We start from the raw sequence: 20,232 nt of genomic DNA on the forward strand, positions 1-20,232 counted from the left end.
GTGATTACACTTCTGTTTCTATAATGAGAATCTTTTTAAGCTATTTTTACACTTTTATATGAAACTTTTTATATTTTTTACAACATTAGTCTTTTTAAAATTGTATCTCAATATTTTTTTAATCTCATTTTTATACTTTTATACAACTTTTTTTTATAATATTTGTTCACCTTTTTCTTACAACCTTTTTTAACATACAATCTGAATATTTTGTTCCTTAAAAAAACATTAATAACCCTAAAATAAATTAGAACCTTTAAAACAAAACTCTTACATTCTTCAAAAAACATATCAAAGAAGGCTTTACATATGACATCAATGTATCTGCATGTCATGGTCTAGACTTTACGTTATCTGCATGTCATCAATGTATCTGCATGTCATGGTCTAGACTTTACGTTATCTGCATGTCATGGGCTAGACTTTACGTGAAAATGCAATTTTGGTAAATGTTTCTTTTTTGTTCTTTTTATTACGATACTTCCATCAACATAACAAGTCAACAACGCTCTGATACTATATTTTAAAATCTTTTTTCTCAAAGCCTTTTTCATACATCATAATAATTAATGTTTCATTTCCATAAATGCAAATTATGGCATCACGACTCCACCATTTTGCCTCTCCATATTTCCATGCCATCCTGAATATATTGCAAAACGAATAAGAATTGGAATTATTTTCTTTTATGTAAATGTAAAGTTTTACTTGTTAATTTGAGATTAAAGAAAACTAATTACCAAGAGACATGTCAAATCCACGATATTTTAGCTCACGATACTCTTGACACATCGCACATGGCTCATAACAAAAATGGACAAGACAATCATTGCATGGCTCCTCAGGTAACAAGTATAGTTGTCGCATTTTAGACCGATACATACAAGAAAATATCCATTGACATCTTGTGAGTACAAGAAGTATTCTGTAAAGAGTTCCATGTACAGCACATGTTGTTAAAAATAAAAAAAACCGACAATAGTCATCAAATTATTGAATAGGGATGGGAAAAAAACCATACACGATGAGGAACCCGAAACCCACACAGTCTGACCGGGGATTGAGAATCCTTAAAATAAAAAGCGGAAATGGGGATACCCCTGATCCCCGATCCTGGATCCGGCCTCGATAGATATTAATATATAAAAAGAATACAAAACGTATAGTTATAGTAAATTTTACATACCTAAAAGTTGATCCAAATATCCCTACTCATTAGTAATTATTTGGTTAAGTTATGCATGTCCTTCATCATATATAATTTCCTTTTGTTATTGGTTTATCTATTTTTACCTCAAATACCACTCTACGATTTTATTTGATGTTTGTTCTTGATTACTTGTTATGTTTAATGTTAAAAGTTTGATTCCTACTATTTGACCAAGTTTGTGCTCTCAAGAAAGAATATCAAATACTAATCTCACATCGGGCATATGTTTATGTTTGGCATATACAGTAAAAACATCACTCTATGTGTGTTACGACTTCTTATTCAAACATTATGTTCATGCTATAATATATTCAATCATATCATATATACTATTATAGCTAAAGTTGCTTGATTTTTCATTTATGTATAGTTTTTATGCAATCTAGCTATGAATGCTTTTTTTGTAAAATCTTTAAATTTATGTTAATAAAATTAAAATTTGGTTTTTTAATTATATAAAAGTTTTCATATTACAATAGAAATAGAAAATCTTTATTTCCCACCCAGACCCCTTTGGGGTGGAGATATGGATGTGAATAAGGATAGGAATTAGAGTATCATACACTCTTGACCTTTCCATCTTCATTCAAGAATTATTTCAATTTTGGATCAATTTAAGTAAAATATTATAATGTTTGTCTTTTCAATAACATATACTATAATTTTTCGTAGACAAGTAGCATTATATTTTATGTAAAAATATCGATATCTACTACAAACAACGATATTGAACATATTTTAGAAAAACATTGTAATTAATGTAATTAGTCTAACATTTCATTTTTATAACAGATCGCCGGTTCTTATTGATAGTTAGACATACGATATGATATTATTTTCTAGAAACAAAAGCCTCGTTGTGATATTTTGAAGAGTTGATCACTTTAAAATCTTATATTCAAACCCGAGCATATATATATATATATATATATATATATATATATATATATATATATATATATATATATATATATATATAAAGAGAGAGAGAGAGAGAGAGATAGAGAGAGAGAGAGGTTATTATGTGGATGAACAACTATTGTGTGGACGTATGGATAATGTTATTTTATAAAATTTACTAAGAGAATATGTTGTTTACTAATGTGAATACGTTCAATCTCACAGAACTATTGTTATTTTATTAGATTCTCACCAATTCTAATTCATTTTTGATCTCATTCATCGTTTTTTATTTATTTTAATTTTTATAGAATACGACTCAATAAACATCCTGATAACATTCTGACAGAATGAAAATAATTTTAAAAAAAGTGTATAATAACCTTATAGACGATTTAATTAGTGAAAATGCTTAATAATTAAAATAATTATATAAGATTGAACGTATTTATATTATCAAACAACATATTTTCTTTATAATTCTCACAGAATAGCATTATCCACACGTCCTGATATGGTTCTAGTGTTGTATCTAAGGTCACCATGGTCTGATACCAATTGATACGAACTCATCCCATACTAGGCCCGTATCATGCCATAAGCCCAAGTGTAGAACTCACTCCCAAAAGCCAGCTTGTAGGAGGAGGGGACACCTAGATTTATAAGCCACCAACTTATAGTACTTTTGGCCGATGTTGGATCATAACAAAACCCCACGCTTTAAAGAACCAACGTCCTCGTTGGTCACGGTTGGCACCCCCTTTTGGTCTAAGCCACCACTCCGAGTCATTGTTGGTCACGGCTGGCACCCCTCTTTTTGGGTCCAAGTCACTACTCCGTAAGCCACCACTCCAAGTGTTGGCACCTCGAAAGATGGGGACGACTTTGATACCAATTGATACGAACCCATCCCATACTAGGCCCGTATCATGCCATAAGCCCAAGTGTAGAACTCACTCCCAAAAGCCAGCTTGTAGGAGAAGGGGACACCTAGACTTATAAGCCACCAACTTATAGTACTTTTGGCCGATATGGGATGATAACACGTCCACACAATAGATGTCAATCCACATTTGAACCTAGCCATGTGTGTGTGTGTGTGTATATATATATATATATATATATATATATATATATATATATATATATATAGGTTCAGGTTCATTTGAGACCATTCTAATTTTGTGAGACCGTTAGACCAAATCTAAAAATAATTTTAAAATGCAAAATAAATGGAAAAATCCAAAAAAAAAAATTTTAATATTATTTTCGGAACTTGAATTAACTAAAAAAATAATAAATAAATAAATAAAATTTCGTTTTTTTTTAAAATACGTGAAATATTCTAATAGAATATTACACTGACATATTCTAAAAAATAATTTTAAAATGCAGAATAAATGGAAAAATCTAAAAATTCTTTTTTTAAATATTATTTTCGAAACTTGAATTAACTAAAAAAATAAAAATAAAATAAAAATAAATTCCATTTTTTTTGAAAATACGTGAAATATTCTAATAAAATATTACACTTTACATATTCTAAAAAATAATTTTAAAATGCAAAATAAATGGAAAAATCCAAAAATTCTTTTTTTAAATATTATTTTCGGAACTTGAATTAACTAAAAAAAATTTAAAAAAAAAAAACGAAAAAAATGCGTCTCACAGTCTCACAAAATTAGACCGTCTCACATGAATCTAAATATATATATATATATATATATATATATATATATATATATATATATATATATATATATATATAGAGAGAGAGAGAGAGAGAGAGAGAGAGAGAGAGAGAGAGAGAGAGAGAGAGAGAGAGAGAGAGAGAGAGAGAGAGAGAGAGAGAGAGAGAGAGAGAGAGAGACTTACAGGTACTTCCCTTGTCTGCTATCTCAACAATTTCCGAAAGGAATACAAGGGCACCAACATGTAATGCAACCTGTAGTTTTCAGAAAGAGTACAAAACGTTAGTAAAGTTAACGTGTTTAAGGGGTTTGTTTTTACTTACACAAAGTATTTAGCTGATAGCTATAAACTACAAGCTTACAATTTAAGACATCTGAGTCGCATTCACAAAGACCTATAGACCATTGGCTGGCAGAGACTATATTGGTGGAATTGGAATACCGGTGGAATATTTTGCCGGAGGTGATGTGGACGGTGAGTGGCCATGTGATGGTGGTTGGATTTCATCCGAAGAAGACATGATTGAAGATAGATTAGGTTGCTCTGCTTGAATTGATGCTGACCAAGGATTAAAGATTATTAATATTCAAAGGAACCAAGTTGGTGGTGGCCTGGTGGGTGTTCATGGAGTCAAGATAAGGCAATCGTCATGTATTGAATAGTAAAACACTAATTATTGTAATTTTTTTCCTAAAAATGAGATACGTTAGATTACGTGTATAGTTTTTTTTTTTCGTAATTTATTGATAGCATTTAATTTTTTTTAATTACTTAATTAGTTTATAAACTATGAGAATCATTATTATAAAATTAATTAAATTTTTATAGTAAAATTTTATAATTATTAATCAATTATTTTAAAGAAATAAGTTTAAAAAATATTAATTACGAGATATATCAAAATTTTAAAAAGTTAGTTATAACTTTAAATTGATCATATAATTAAAAAAACAAATGTTTCTTTAAAAAATTTAAAATCTATTATTTAAAACCTTAAAGTCATTAATTGTGATTGTGATTTACCTAATATATCTTTCTCACACGTGACATAATATTAATGAGGTGTTGTATAATGAAAATATATATATATATATATATATATATATATATATATATATATATATATATATATATATATAACCTTAAATATAGAATGACAAATGACAAAAAAAAATTAAAATTATTCTTTTATTAGCATAAAGATTCCAGTTTAAAATATGTATATCATTTTAAGGTTTAAACAATGCTAAATGGACATACAATGGAATCTTTAATGTTTGCATGCTATGTATTTATATATCTCTTATAAAAATTATAAAAATTGACATCAAATAAATATAGTTCAAAATAAGAAATTCTTTTTTACCATATTAATTTATTTTTCACAAAACCAAACTTTAAATCAGATGTTCGAGGATCGGTGGATCTGGACTCAAAATGGATCACAACGGTTCTAACAAGAAACATTTTTGTTAACGATTAGGTTTTCAAAATTTTGAACTAAATTGTACTAAACATTTGGAAGAGACCCAACAACAAGATTCCTTTAGATTTATTGAGAATATCTATTGGGTTTATTTCTATCATGAAACGATGTGAGATGAATTAGTTTTAAGTCAATGATATTTGTTTGGTATTCTTTTTCCATGAAATATAATCTTTCATTAATCAGAAATATATAGATAATATAACTAACACATATTTATTATTAAAATTATAGGTTGAGTGAAAAACGAAAACTTATATTTATACAAAAGTATGATTTTTAAGTATATATATATATATATATATATATATATATATATATATATATATATATATATATATATATATATATACTAGTTTATATCCCATAAGAACCATGATTATAAAATTAATTAAATTTTCATATTAAAAAATCAAAATTATTAATCAATTATTTTAAATAAATTATTACTTAAGAGATATTTTTTTACTAAAATAAAATTATAATCGTTGATTTAAATAAATATATTATATTATATCACCTTATTGATGGGTTTTAGCCATAAGAACTTTCCTATGTGCGCATGCAAAACCCTAATGCTTGGATCTAGGCTTTCTAATTAAACATGCTTTGAATCCAAGACTTCTAGTAACTAATTAGGTATAAGAACAATACAAAATCAGATCTAGAAGTTTACCTTTGAATCTCTTGTTTGATCTTGTTGTCTTGGAGCTCTAGAGTCACAATTGTCACTCCTCTAATGGCTTACAAACACCAACTAGCAAGGAGGATGATTTGAGAGAGAGGAGAGGAAGAAATCGGCCAGGGGTTCTCTACTCTAGATGAGATGCCGATTTCCCTTGGCCATGGGGTCTATTTATACTTGTAGACTCCTTAAGGGTTTCACCTTAAACCCTAGTTGGATAATCTTTCCTTAAAGCAATCTAAATCCTTTCCTTAGATAAGCATTGGACGATTTGAGGCTATCCCTAGCCCTAGAATCCGTCCACCCTTCATCCAATAAGGATTTACAGTCTAAAGTGTAACTATCAAACAATTGACAGTTTATACCCTCTTATTTAATTAATCTCTTTAAGTCACCAAATTAATACTAATTAATTTATTACTTATATTAATCAAATAACAATATTATTATTCCTTATATTATTCTCATAATATATTAATAATATTTATTCTCTCATAATAAATCATCCTATCAAGTTGCTATGGTGAAGGCAACCCAAAAGGACCATGCACAATCGGGTCAAATACTTGCCTAATATAGTTGCAGCCTTAGACACTATTCCAAAAGTCTCCCACTTGGATAAGTCTAGTAACTATATGCACAAGCACAATCCAATTCGCAATCGTAGCTCTCAAAGACGCTGTCAAACTCTGATCTAATCAATCTTGTCCTTTAGATAAGGGATCGTACAGTCCTCTGTTAGATATCATGCTGACAATTCTATGGAATGATTAGTCAAGCATTTAGGTTTCTCGATCTCTGATTTATTCGACATAGAACTTAATCGAACACATCAATACAGTTCTGACCGGGCCCGGCACATAAGTCAAATCAAATCATCGAGCGGCCGAGATATCACTTTTACCTACTTAGGATAAAAGTTACAGATAAACTTCGACTTATATGCATTTACTAATTCATTAATCAACTATACACAACAATGCGTTTTATAACACCGAGTTACTGATGCGTTTTCGCATTATCAATGTACAATCAATTAACAAATAACAAACCATATATCTAGGTTTTAAGACTATATGATATTATCATCTTGCGATCACCCCTTTATATATCATATTCCATAAGGTGATTCCAGCAAGCACGGGTTTGTTCCAATGCTCAAAACCAGTTCATAAGCACTCATGAACGTTGCAACAATCTTTTGCTATGTCTAATACCATTTAGACAATCTACACACCAATTCACGACAATCTTCATTCATATCTACTTCCAACATATGAACGATTGTGGACAATTTGAATAATTCGATTATTCTTAATAAATTCAATTATTCTAGAAGTCAAAACATGCAAAATGAAACAATAGTTAAACAATTAACATAAGACAGTAACATTACTCATAAATAAAACTCCTTTATTTAATCATCAAATGTTAATTACATTTATCTATTACACGTTTCTACTACTATCTAATCTATGCTAATATCATCCTTCAGCCCAATACTCCTAGCATGCTGCAAGTGCTTAACCCTACTCAGTCCCTTCGTAAGCGGATCTGTTGGGTTATCTTCTGATGATATCCTCTTCACTACGAGTTGTCCTTCTTCTACACGATGTCTAATAAAGTGGTATTTTCTGTCAATGTGTCGTGATCTACCATGATCCCTCAGTTCCTTGGTCAAGGCAACCGCTCCTTCATTATCACAGAAAATCTCCATGGGCTCCTTTATGGCAAGTACAACTCCAAGATCACCGATGAAGTTCTTCAACCATATTGCCTCCTTCGACGCTTCGCTCGCTGCAATGTACTCTGATTTGCACGTTGAATCAGCTATGGTTTCCTGCTTGGAACTTTTCCAAGTCACTGCTCCTCCATTCAGGGTAAAGACCCAGCCCGACTGCGAACGGTAGTTGTCCCTGTCGGTCTGAAAGCTGTCGTCACTATACCCTCGCACCTTTAAGTCATCACTCCCTCCGAGGACTAAGAACCATTCCTTCGTCCTCCGAAGGTACTTAAGGATATTCTTCACCGCAATCCAATGAGCTCTGCCAGGATTTCCTTAATATCTGCTAACCATGCTCAAAGCAAAGGCTACATCAGGGCGAGTACAAGTCATAGCGTACATGATTGAGCTCACTGCGGAAGCGTATGGTACTCGGCTCATTTCTGCTATTTCAGCTTCGGTACTCGGACTTTGAGTCTTACTCAATTTGGCATTACTTTGTATCGGTAATTCTCCTTTCTTCGAGTTTTCCATACTAAAACGTTTTAGTACCTTCTCTAAGTAAGTGTTATGACTAAGTCCTATTAGTCTCTTACTTCTTTCTCTCACTATCCTTATTCCCAACATGTAAGAAGTCTCTCCGAGGTCCTTCATAGCGAAGCACTTCCCGAGCCAGGACTTAACCTCCTGCAGAGTCGGGATGTCGTTTCCTATGAGCAATATGTCATCGAAATATAGAACGAGGAAGCTTACTATACTCCCACTGGCTTTGACATATACACACGATTCATCTTCGATTCGTACAAATCCAAACTCTTTGAATTTCTCATCGAAGCAAAGATTCCATCTGTGAGATGCTTGCTTAAGTCCATAAATGGACTTCTCAAGTTTACACACTCTATTCGGATGCTTCGGATCCACAAACCCCTCTGGCTGAGCCATGTAAAAATCCTCAGCCAACTTTCCGTTAAGGAAAGCGGTCTTGACATCCATTTGCCAAATCTCATAATCATGAAATGCGGCAATAGCTAGCATCACTCTAATAGATTTTATCTTTGCAACTGGTGAAAAGGTCTCATCATAGTCAACTCCGGGAGTTTAAGTAAAGCCCTTCGCGACCAATCGCGCTTTATATGTGTGTACGTTTCCATCCACGTCGGTCTTCTTCTTGAAGATCGATTTGCACCCAACGGTCTTACGTCCGGGCACATTATCAACCAAATTCCAAACTTTGTTATCATACATGGATTGGATCTCGCTATCCATTGCCTCTTTCCATTTCGCAGACTCCGGGCCTGCCATGGCTTCCTTATAGCTATTAGGTTCATCAAGATTTATTAGTGTACCATCACTAATATACGTATCCCCTTCGGTAGTAATATGAAAACCATAAAACTGGGGTTGAACTCTAACTCTATCGGAACGTCTAAGAGGTAAGGACTCGTCAATTGGTTCAACCGGAGTTTCCTCCTCAGGTTGAGTGCCAGCGGTAGAGGTTCCTTCATCTATCGACTCTTGAATCTCTTCAAGCTCGATTTTCCTCCCACTGTCTCCTTGGCTTATGAGTTCTCACTCTCGGAAAACCCCTCTGCTCGCATCAAAGACAACATTGTCCTTCGGTCTATAGAAGAGATATCCAAAGTATTTCTGCGGGTAGCCGATGAAAATACATCGCTCACTACGAGGTTCGAGCTTGTCGTGAGTATCTCGTCTTACGAAAACCTCGCAACCCCAAACCTTGATATGTGCCAACGAGGGAGCTTTCCCTGTCCACATCTCGTGAGGTGTTTTGGCAACCTTCTTAGTAGGGAATCGGTTAAGGATATGGGCGGCAGTCTCTAAGGCATATCCCCAAAAAGAGATAGGTAGTGAAGCACGACTCATCATAGAGCGAACCATATCCAATAAGGTTCGATTACGCCTTTCTGCCACACCATTCAATTGTGGTGTCCTAGGTGGCGTCAATTGTGAAACTATTCCACACTCCTTGAGATAATCGTGGAATTTAAGACTTAGGTACTCTCCTCCTCGATCGGATCGAAGCATCTTGATTTTCCTGCCCAATTGATTTTCCACTTCATTCTTGAACTCTTTGAACTTTTCAAAAGTTTCTGAATTTTGCTTGATTAAATAGATATACCCATATCTACTATAGTCATCGGTAAAAGTCACGTAGAAGCAGTTTCCATCCTTCGTGGTTGATCTAAATGGTCCACATACATCGGTATGTATTAGGTCCAATAGACCCTCACCCCTTTCACACGTACTCGTGAAGGGTGACATAGTCATCTTTCCAAGTAAACAAGACTCGCATGTGTCATCTTCCCTAAGGTCGAATGACTCCAACACTCCATCCTTTTGGAGTTGGGCTATGCACTTCTTGTTGACATGTCCAAGACGACAATGCCACAAGGATGCTCTATCCATACTATTGGACGAATCTATGTTCAAAACATCATTTCCTAAGTTATCAACAATCATAACAGTTTCATATATTCCATTACATGGTATAGCTTCAAAATAAAAGACACCATTTAGATAAGCTAAAATAGAACCATTCTCATTATTAAAAGAAAATCTAAACCATGAAATGAAATGATGTTTCTAGCCATTTCTGGCGAATAGCAACAATTGTTCAAATCTAAACTTAAACCATTCCTAAGCACTAAAGAATACACTCCAATCTTGGTCACAGGCGACAGTCTTCTGTTCCCCATGATTAGATTTATTCTTCCAGCCTCCACATCCCTATTTCTTCTTAGTCCCTGCACATTAGAACAAATGTGGTAACCACAACCGGTATCAAGAACCCAAGAAACATCATGAGATGAATCGTTAGATTTGATTGTGTATATACCTGCGAAAGACGGCTTGATCTTTCCTTCCTTGATGGCTTGCAGGTACTCTGGGCAGCTTCTCTTCCAATGTCCTATCTTGTGGCAGTGGTGGCACTCTGCCTCCTTGTGGTTAGGGCAGGGCTTAGCAGGATCAACTTTTGTCCCACTAGAAGAGGCACCATCTCGGGCTTTAACCTTACGATAGTTCTTAGACGAAGCCTTCCTCTTCTTTCCCTTTCCTTGTCCAATAGCAAAGACAGGAGCAACGGGCGGATTGGGAGTTGGTGCAACAGACTTGTCCTTGAAGTTGCTCTCAGCAACCCTGAAGAGACCTTGGAGTTTGCTTAGTGTGACCTCCTCTTTGTTCATGTGGTAGGTCATCCTAAATTGATTGTTTTAAATGTTTAAAACTTGTCCTCAAGTTTTGAAATTTATGTTTTGTGATTAAAAGTTTTAATTTAGACAATTTAAATTTCAAACCCTAGATTTTTGAAAAGTTTAAAATACAACCCTATACTAATATAATATTACAAGATTAATATATATATATATATATATATATATATATATTAATCTTGTAATATTATATTAGTATAGGGTTGTATTTTAAACTTTTCAAAAATCTAGGGTTTGAAATTTAAATTGTCTAAATTAAAACTTTTAATCACAAAACATAAATTTCAAAACTTGAGGACAAGTTTTAAACATTTAAAACATGGAGTATCAAATAACAAATAATCTTTATTAACAATTAATTCCATAATTATCCATATTTGATTTATTTAAAGATTTCTTGCAAGATAATTACCAATTTAATCAAAATAATTAATTAATTATCATATAAGGAAATTAAATATTTTATTAGTTGATAAATATCTTTAATTAGATCAAGATTATAGTCATATATATCAGAAAATCGGATTAAGGTTGATCTAATATGATAAAGGCAAGTTTCCATAAGATAAATATGAAAAAATCCCGAATCTGGCCCTTCCTGACGCTCGAACTCGTCGAGTTCCCAATTGGACTCGTCGAGTCCACCATGGGACTCGTCGAGTTCATGACACAGAAACACAAAATTCGAATTTTGCAAACAAGTTTCAAACAAACAAGCAACAATTTAATAGAAACCAATCTAGGCTCTGATACCACTGATGGGTTTTAGTCATAAGAACTTTCCTATGTGCGCATGCAAAACCCTAATGTTTGGATCTATGCTTTCTAATTAAACATGCTTTGAATCCAAGACTTATAATAACTAATTAGGTATAAGAACAATACAAAATCAGATCTAGAAGTTTACTTTTGAATCTCTTGTTTGATCTTGTTGTCTTGGAGCTCTAGAGTCACAATTGTCACTCCTCTAATGGCTTACAAACACCAACTAGCAAGGAGGATGATTTGAGAGAGAGGAGAGGAAGAAATTGGCCAGGGGTTCTCTACTCTAGATGAGATGCCGATTTCCCTTGGCCATGGGGTCTATTTATACTTGTAGACTCCCTAAGGGTTTCACCTTAAACCCTAGTTGGATAATCTTTCCTTAAAGCAATCTAAATCCTTTCCTTAGATAAGCATTGGACGATTTGAGGCTATCCCTAGCCCTAGAATCCGTCCACCCTTCATCCAATGAGGATTTACAGTCTAAAGTGTAACTATCAAACAATTGACAGTTTATACCCTCTTATTTAATTAATCTCTTTAAGTCACCAAATTAATACTAATTAATTTATGACTTATATTAATCAAATAACAATATTATTATTCCTTATATTATTCTCATAATATATTAATAATATTTATTCTCTCATAATAAATCATCCTATCAAGTTGCTATGGTGAAGGCAACCCAAAAGGACCATGCACAATCGGGTCAAATACTTGCCTAATATAGTTGCAGCCTTAGACACTATTCCAACACTTATAATCTATATTAATTTTACTTTATTTTTGAATCTAATGTTATTAATTTAATATAGTTAAACTGAAAAAATTTAAAATTCGAAATTTAAAATGATAAATCAAATATTAATTTAATGTAATTAGAGTGAGAAATTTAAAATTGATAATTAATAGGTTGACAAATGACATGATAGGTTACATATAATACTAATGAGAAGTTCTAATAGTATGACACTTGTCAATAGGAGAATAAACATATTCATTTATTAGAATAGGGATATATATATATATATATATATATATCCTTATAATAATAAAAGAATATGTTTAATCTCTTATTGACAAGTGTCATATAATTAGAACTCCTCATTAGTGTTATATATCACATATCATGTCACTTATCAACTTATTAATTATCTATTTCAAATTTTAAATTTTAAGTTTCCACTCTAATTACATTAAATTAATAATTGATTATCAATTTTTTAATTTTAAATTTTAGATTTCACACTCTAATTAAATTAAATTAATAATTGATTTTAAATTTCAAATTTTCTCACTCTAATTATATTAAATTAATAGCATTAGATTGAAAAATAAAATAAAATTAATACATATTATAAGGTGATAATATAACTTCACGTATTTATTTAGATCAACGATTATAATTTTATATAACTAAAAAAAATATCTATTAAGTAATAATTTATTTAAATTAATGATTTTTTATTAAAATTTAATTAATTTTATAATCGTGGTTCTCACGGGTTATAAACTAGTGTATATATATATATATATATATATATATATATATATATATATATATATAGAGAGAGAGAGAGAGAGAAAGAGAGAGAAATGATCTTTTGAGAACTTATAGTTTCCTGAGAACCCAAGAACTAAAAGTGGACCGTCAGATTAAAAAAATTAAGGGCTAAGATCTTTTATGAAACTTTTGTAAATAAATCGGAAAATTAAACATGGGGGCATGGTTCTGAAATTAATCTAAGGGCATTTATGGTACTAAAAAGATCATTCCCCCCAAATCAATCCCTCTTTCTATCTAATCCCTCGATCGTCTTCGTCTCATCATCCCTTTTTCTCTTATAGCTTCATTGTCGATCGTTGCCCAAAAACCAGCATTTGAAATCTATGGTTTCCCCCGTCAAATGTCTCCGCTATTCATTGAATCAAGTAAGTTGAAGACTCTACAGGACTCGTTGAAAATTTTTCATTCTTCACTCTCCGCTATCAGACTTTGCCTTTACTGTCGTCATTGATTCATCGATTACCAGATTCGCCTCCTCAATTGACCCCCTGAGAAGTTGAAGTCGGAACAACGCCATCGATTGCGATGATTGAGACGATGTCCAACTCGATTACGTGAAAAATGAATTAAAAGCATTCACAAAGTCCTAGATTGTGTCGGTGTCGAACTCAATCTGCAATACGCTACGATACAGGTATTTGTACACGTTTATCGATATTTACTTACACATGTATACATAATCTTATACATACTACAGTTTCCCCATTTTTGTATTCCACTTATAAATTGTATCTGTCCGCGTGTGATTATTATTGGATGTCTATTTTTTATCGTAAAATTCACCTGTTACGAATCGATAACTCATCGTTTTGGTCTGTACATACGTTTCACTATTTTTTCTGAGTACGGATTATGCACATAACATGTTTGATGAATTGCCAATTAATCAAAATCTTGGCTAGTTCATTCATATCTAGAATCACATCATTCTAGTAGAACACACACATATCTGAGAACTGTATCTTGTGTATCTTTTCAGAGCATTAGCTACAAAGGGTTGTGGATATGGAATTATGCCCGAATTATAGGATGTTGTCTAAGTATGAGTTGCCAAATTTGCATCTTCTTGCCAGATTTTTCTGCCCCACATGTCCATATGTTAGCCAAATAGATTTTTCTTGCTAAATGTGGTGTTGTTTTTGCATTTTTACGCGAATGGTGTTTGTTTGAAATAGAGGAAGTCAAGTATATGATTATTTGAAAATCAGGTGACTTGAATTGTAGACTAATGAGGTTAAAATTGTCTTTATATATAAATTTTGGTTGTAACTTGTAAGCCTGATGAGAAACAACTCCAGAGATCCAAAATCAGTCTTCCAAAACGCAGTTGAAACGCCATAAACTGGTACGATTCTCTGATTCACATGGATTTGTTGTGGTAAATTTAGTTTGAAGCTTTCAAAGTTAATACTTCCTATCATGTTTTGACATGACTTGCATGAAAGCATGAACATTGTTCCTTTTTACAGAATGTTACCATGAATGCTAACATCGTATCATGAATGTTCTTGATACAGGACCATGCAATCCAGGATGCTTAAAATCCGGTTAACCAACCTAAAGTATATGTCTTAAAGCACCATTTGAATGTATGTGTGATGTGTCACAAATATCATTCAGATTTTTCCATTCAGGTTCCTATCAAGCTGTAGTTGTGAGAGCTTTCTACAATTGCAGATTTCTTGGATTTCAGGTAATTCTCATGTAACGACCCAAAAGTCAAAGGTAAAATTTTCATTTTTAATATAGCTAAAACATTGATACCATTTATTTCAAACATTTCAAATCATCATTAAGTAAAACATTTATCAGAGTTCATCCCAAAATCATTCATTACAGAAATCATAAGTGTGTGCACTGCGATCAATCCAAGCCCTCTTTTCCAAATCGACGATACCTGAAACCAAAACTGTATAATGTAAGCACAAACCTTAGTGAGTTCCCCAGAGCATACCCCACACAATCCACATAACCACATAATCTATATTGTCACACCCCGAACCAGACGGCGGAAACGTCCGGGGGTTGGGTGACTTCATCTTGTAATATCATCACATTGTATATAATTAAATCAAAGACAACATCATCATTACACATGAAATATAACAACCATCATAGTTTACATCAATGTATTGGCTTACAAATTACATTCCAAATGTCAGATGTATGATGATAACAAAAATACACAAAAATCTACGTTTTCTTGATGACCAACATGCTTAACGATTCCCTAAGAATACAAGTTATTTTGAAAACGGTCAACATATATAATGTTGGTAAGTTCATAAGCATGTTTGTAAAAAAAAAGTTTTGTATCATTTGTAAACTTTCAGAAAATCCGATATTTTCCGCAAAAATTGTTTGAGCGTTTTGTTTTAAAACGTGTATTATAGCATGTGAGTTCATATTTTGAAAGTGTATATATATATATATATATATATATATATATATATATATATATATATATAGAGAGAGAGAGAGAGAGAGAAAGTTCCAGAAATTTCTATATTTTCTGTTGTAAGTGAAATGTAAGGTATCGTGTTTGTTCCCCAGAAAATCCGATATTTTCTGTCTGTAAAAGAGTTGTAGTCTTTACACCATAACACCCAAGTGTTATAGAAATGAATAGCTCATACGTGTATCAAAAGTATAGTATAGGTATTCCGTAAATTTATCGTGTTGTTAAACTCTATGTGAGTCGTTATAACCATGTTTGATATGATTGATCTGCCTGTCGTGACGTTTTTCAGGCATCGACTTGTTTATGGTAAGACATTTGTCACCCTATACTGGTCTAGTCTAGCTGTAGCGAACAACTCAGGTGCGGGGCTGTCAACCCCATATAGATCTATACACAAACTCTCGCTCTCCCTCCAGGAGACTCTGGTTATAACTACATGTCTTAAGGTTGTACACTAGGTAGGTACGCATGAAAGAACGTCTCACAAGAACCTTAACTGGATTTACGCGAACGGTGTATCACATTGTTTACCGTTTTAGAATAATGTTTCGAGTGTGCATTTGATTACAAAACATTGGTGATGGAAATACCATTTGATTTTATCAAAATGTCAAGTATTGTTTATTATTGGCCCAAATTAACATAAAATATGTCGTGAGGCCCAATAATAAAATCAATGGGCCTATAAGGCCCAAATAACATGTAAAGAGAACACAATGCCCAATAAGCATGTAAATAGGTATTTAAGGCCCAATAAACATGTAATTAGGTATTTAAGGCCCGATAAATATGAAATGTGTATACAAGACCCAATTAAAGTGGAAATGTCGTAATTAACCCGATTGTTATTATAATACTTGTTTTAGTTCCATTATTTACCAAAATAACATAAAAGACCCACTTTTAGTAAATATGACATTCTTGGCCTAATAAGCTGAGAATTTACATTAGAGGTCCATTTTTGATAAAAATGACACTTTAGGCCCCTTTACGACCGAAAGTTTACAATTAAGGCCCATGTTTGGTAAAAATAACATTTTCAGCCCACTTTTGATAAAATTAACATTTTGGCCCAATTTTAATGGAAATGACATTTTCGGCCCAAATCTATTGCAAATAACAATTTCCGCCCAATTTAATAGAAATGATATTTTAAGTCCATAAAGGCCAAAATTTACATTTTAGGCCCATGAAAACCGTGATTTTTTATTTGAGGCCCATTTTATGACAATTGACCATTTTAGCCCATTAAAACTGTGAAGGCCCAAATAGAAGCCCATTTTGTGAAAATTAACACTTTAGGCCCCTTTAAAACCATGAATATCATAAAGATATATTTTATCTAAAAATGACTCTTTTGGTTCTCTCAAAACCGTGAGTTGACATAAAGGCTTCACTTTTTGTTTATTTGTTAAGTATGGCCCCTCATACAATTTTTATTTAGTTTTCAAGTATTTCTTAACAGGTTTAATCCTTTCAACTTCATAGTATGTTACATAATGTGTTTTAGTTTAAAAATCTCACCAAGCTTTGGTAGATCTTTCAAGATTTATGAAGGTTTAACATATTTTTATAGCATGATCCCAACATATAACATGAAAACACACACATACATGCATAAATACTTAGATCTAACACAAAAGCAACTTGTATTCTCCCCCAAAAACATATTAAAACCGAAAACAAGGGGGTATGAACTCACCTTGGTGATGGATTCGGTTTTGATTGAAAAAATGAAGTTTGAGCTTAGGGAGTTCTAGGAAGCAAGAATTATGAAACGTAGTGTTTAAGAGTGTGAATCATAACATGAAATGGAAACAAACCAATTGAGGATGATAATAACTTACCAACTTAATGATTCTTGAAGTAGAAGCTTTGAATTTACCCAAGCACCACACAATTTTTAGAGAGGATGGAAGGGAGTTCTTGAGAGTTTTGAGAGAATTTAGAAATAAAATAAAGTTTCAAATGGAGAGGGGAGGGTCGAGAATAAGAAGAGAAGAGAGAGGAGGTGAGGTGAAGGTCCTTGCTTAATGGGTAATCTCTTAATTGTCAAGATATTTGTTGGACATTTTGCATGGATGTATGGGAAGCATTAATGAGGTGTCACTACTTTAACTACATTAAATTTTCTCTCTCTTTTCTCTCTCTCTCTCTCTCTCTCTCTCTATATATATATATATATATATATATATATATATATATATATATATATATATATATAACCGAGAATGGGAGGAAAGAAAAGAACACGGATCTTGGGCTTGATATAGCATTAGCACATTAGGGATTTTCTATCCATGTGGTCCCACATATGAGTTGACGACCCAATAAGTGCAAGGATATGGGTTTTCGGCCCATTGTAATTAAATAAGTAGTTTTCGGCCCAAATAGGCCCATAAAGACAAGGTGAGCGATTTTCGGCCCAATAAGGCCCATGAAGAGTCTTATGGCCCAAAATACTATAGCTTAATGAATGTGGGTCCAACTTAGGCCCAAATGTGTATTCTTGGCCCAAAAGAACCAAGTTAAGGGTTTATTTGCCCATTAGGCCCAATAAGGGTATCCTGGTCTAATAAGATATTTGAACCAGAAAGTTAGGGTTTTAAACCCAAAGTTGAGTGAGTGTAGTGCATTGAATTAGGTTTAGGGCTTCACGTGTGAATTTGGATTCGAATTGTTGTTGGTGAATGAATAACATTATACTTCGGGTTACAAGAATTCTCCAAAAGTAATTACACATGGACAGAATTTCCTAGCCTTAAAATACTAGTTGTGACACATATCAACTATAACAGCTACGTAAACCTTATCAATCACATATCCATATCAATCACATAGCCATGCATATAAACATATACATATGTCGTGGGCTCCCCCCAAGATCTTACTCCAGGATTTCATGGGCTCCCCTCATGGTCTTACACCTAAGAGTCATGCTCCCCCTATGGTGTTCAATAGGAAAGTCATAGGCTCTCCACATGGTCTTACATCCAAGTACCATGGGCTCCCCCATGGTCTTTAATAGGAAATCCATGGGGTTTCCACATGGTCTTACATCCGGGTGCCATGGGCTCCCCCCATGGTCTTCCATGCAAGTATCACAAAGACAACTAGCATACCACAAACCACATAGTCGATAGCATACCACATAATCACTAGAATACCACATATACATGCATACCAGACATATCAATAGTGAATCTACAATAAACACTACAACTTACTGAATGGGTCGGCCTTGGTGCCTTAGACCCATTGGTATGGTAAGGAGACTCACTTGGCACTACTGAAGTCCCGCGGATAAAACTCTAACTGCTGGTTCACGGGTTCCCGAACTTTCAATCATCAAAACGACACCCAATTAATAATTGGGTTTCAATACATAACCATAAGTCTAAACTTGGGTAAATGGACCATTTTACCCCTAAACTAGCTTGGTTCAAAACCAAGGCCCAAACTCACACTCCGAAGGCCCTAAAGCCCAATACTCAACCATGGCCCACTTATGGCCTAATTTTCCAAATTGGGCCCAAACATCTACATGGACTTATTTTAAGGCCCAACCAATTATTCTAGTCCAAACAATTGGCATTTTTATGGCCCAATAGCTAATAATCCTCAAGGCCCCAATTATGGTCCAATTTTCCAGATTGGGCCCATGCCTCTCTAATGGGTCTTATCCTAAAGCCCAATAATTTCCTTATTCTATAAATGTGTTCCCCATTGGCCCACAAAGGCCAACAACAACTTAGTCCAATAAATGGCCCAATAAGAACCCAAATCCAATTAGGGTTTTTATATAAAATGACGATTAGGGTTAAGTGTTCCTACTTAATCCATTAAGTCCACACATACAATGAAATGGGGATTGAGTCATATCTTCACTCCAATGGTCCAAAATACGGGTCCCGATAAGTCCAAAACAATAATTCCAAAATTAAGGTTTTCTAAACCCTAATTAGGGTTTCCAACCCATTACAATCCAATTAGGCACAAAAGCTAAGTCCTTAAGCCCATTAGGATTTCATTAGGACAATTAGGGTTTCCCTAAGTCGGGAACCACCCACTACCACCTTGGTTAGTGGTGGTCAACGGCGGCTCACAGCTGCGGTCACCACCTCACGGTGGTGGTTATGGGTTTATATTCATTATTCTAGCACCGAATACAATATTACAAAGCAAAACCCCAAATAACACACACACACACCCTAATACAAACACATACACACACAACCACCCTAGTGGTGGCCGGCGGTGGCACGTGGTGGTAGTGGCTTTTCCCCGTGAATTCCGGCTAACAAAACACCCGAACACCTCTCCACTGAAATAAACGCATATAACAAGTTTTGCCCGGAATAGTAACACAACCACCCACCTGGTGGCGTACGGTGGTGGCGATGACGCTAGATGGTGGCATCGGATCAGCCGCTAAAGCGGCAAGCCGGCAGCGGCGGTGTAGCAGCAACGAACCAGTGAAAGGGAAGGTTTCGCGATGACACAACGACAT

General features: G+C 33.6%; 1 pseudogene across 1 annotated transcript; it reads right to left on the bottom strand.

The window, feature by feature from the left end:
* Window positions 1–517: 517 nt before the first annotated feature.
* LOC145098099 (uncharacterized) lies at window positions 518–20,232 on the bottom strand (annotated as a pseudogene). The gene is made up of 6 exons (XR_013704542.1): window positions 20,076–20,232; window positions 4,244–4,360; window positions 3,986–4,055; window positions 1,022–1,208; window positions 741–925; window positions 518–643 (listed from the first exon to the last, which is right to left on the bottom strand). The product of XR_013704542.1 is annotated as an uncharacterized LOC145098099 (transcript).

The sequence above is a fragment of the Lactuca serriola genome, chromosome 4, assembly GCF_051521515.1.
Source record: "Lactuca serriola cultivar US96UC23 chromosome 4, Lser_US96UC23_V15, whole genome shotgun sequence".
Lineage (NCBI taxonomy): Eukaryota > Viridiplantae > Streptophyta > Magnoliopsida > Asterales > Asteraceae > Lactuca > Lactuca serriola.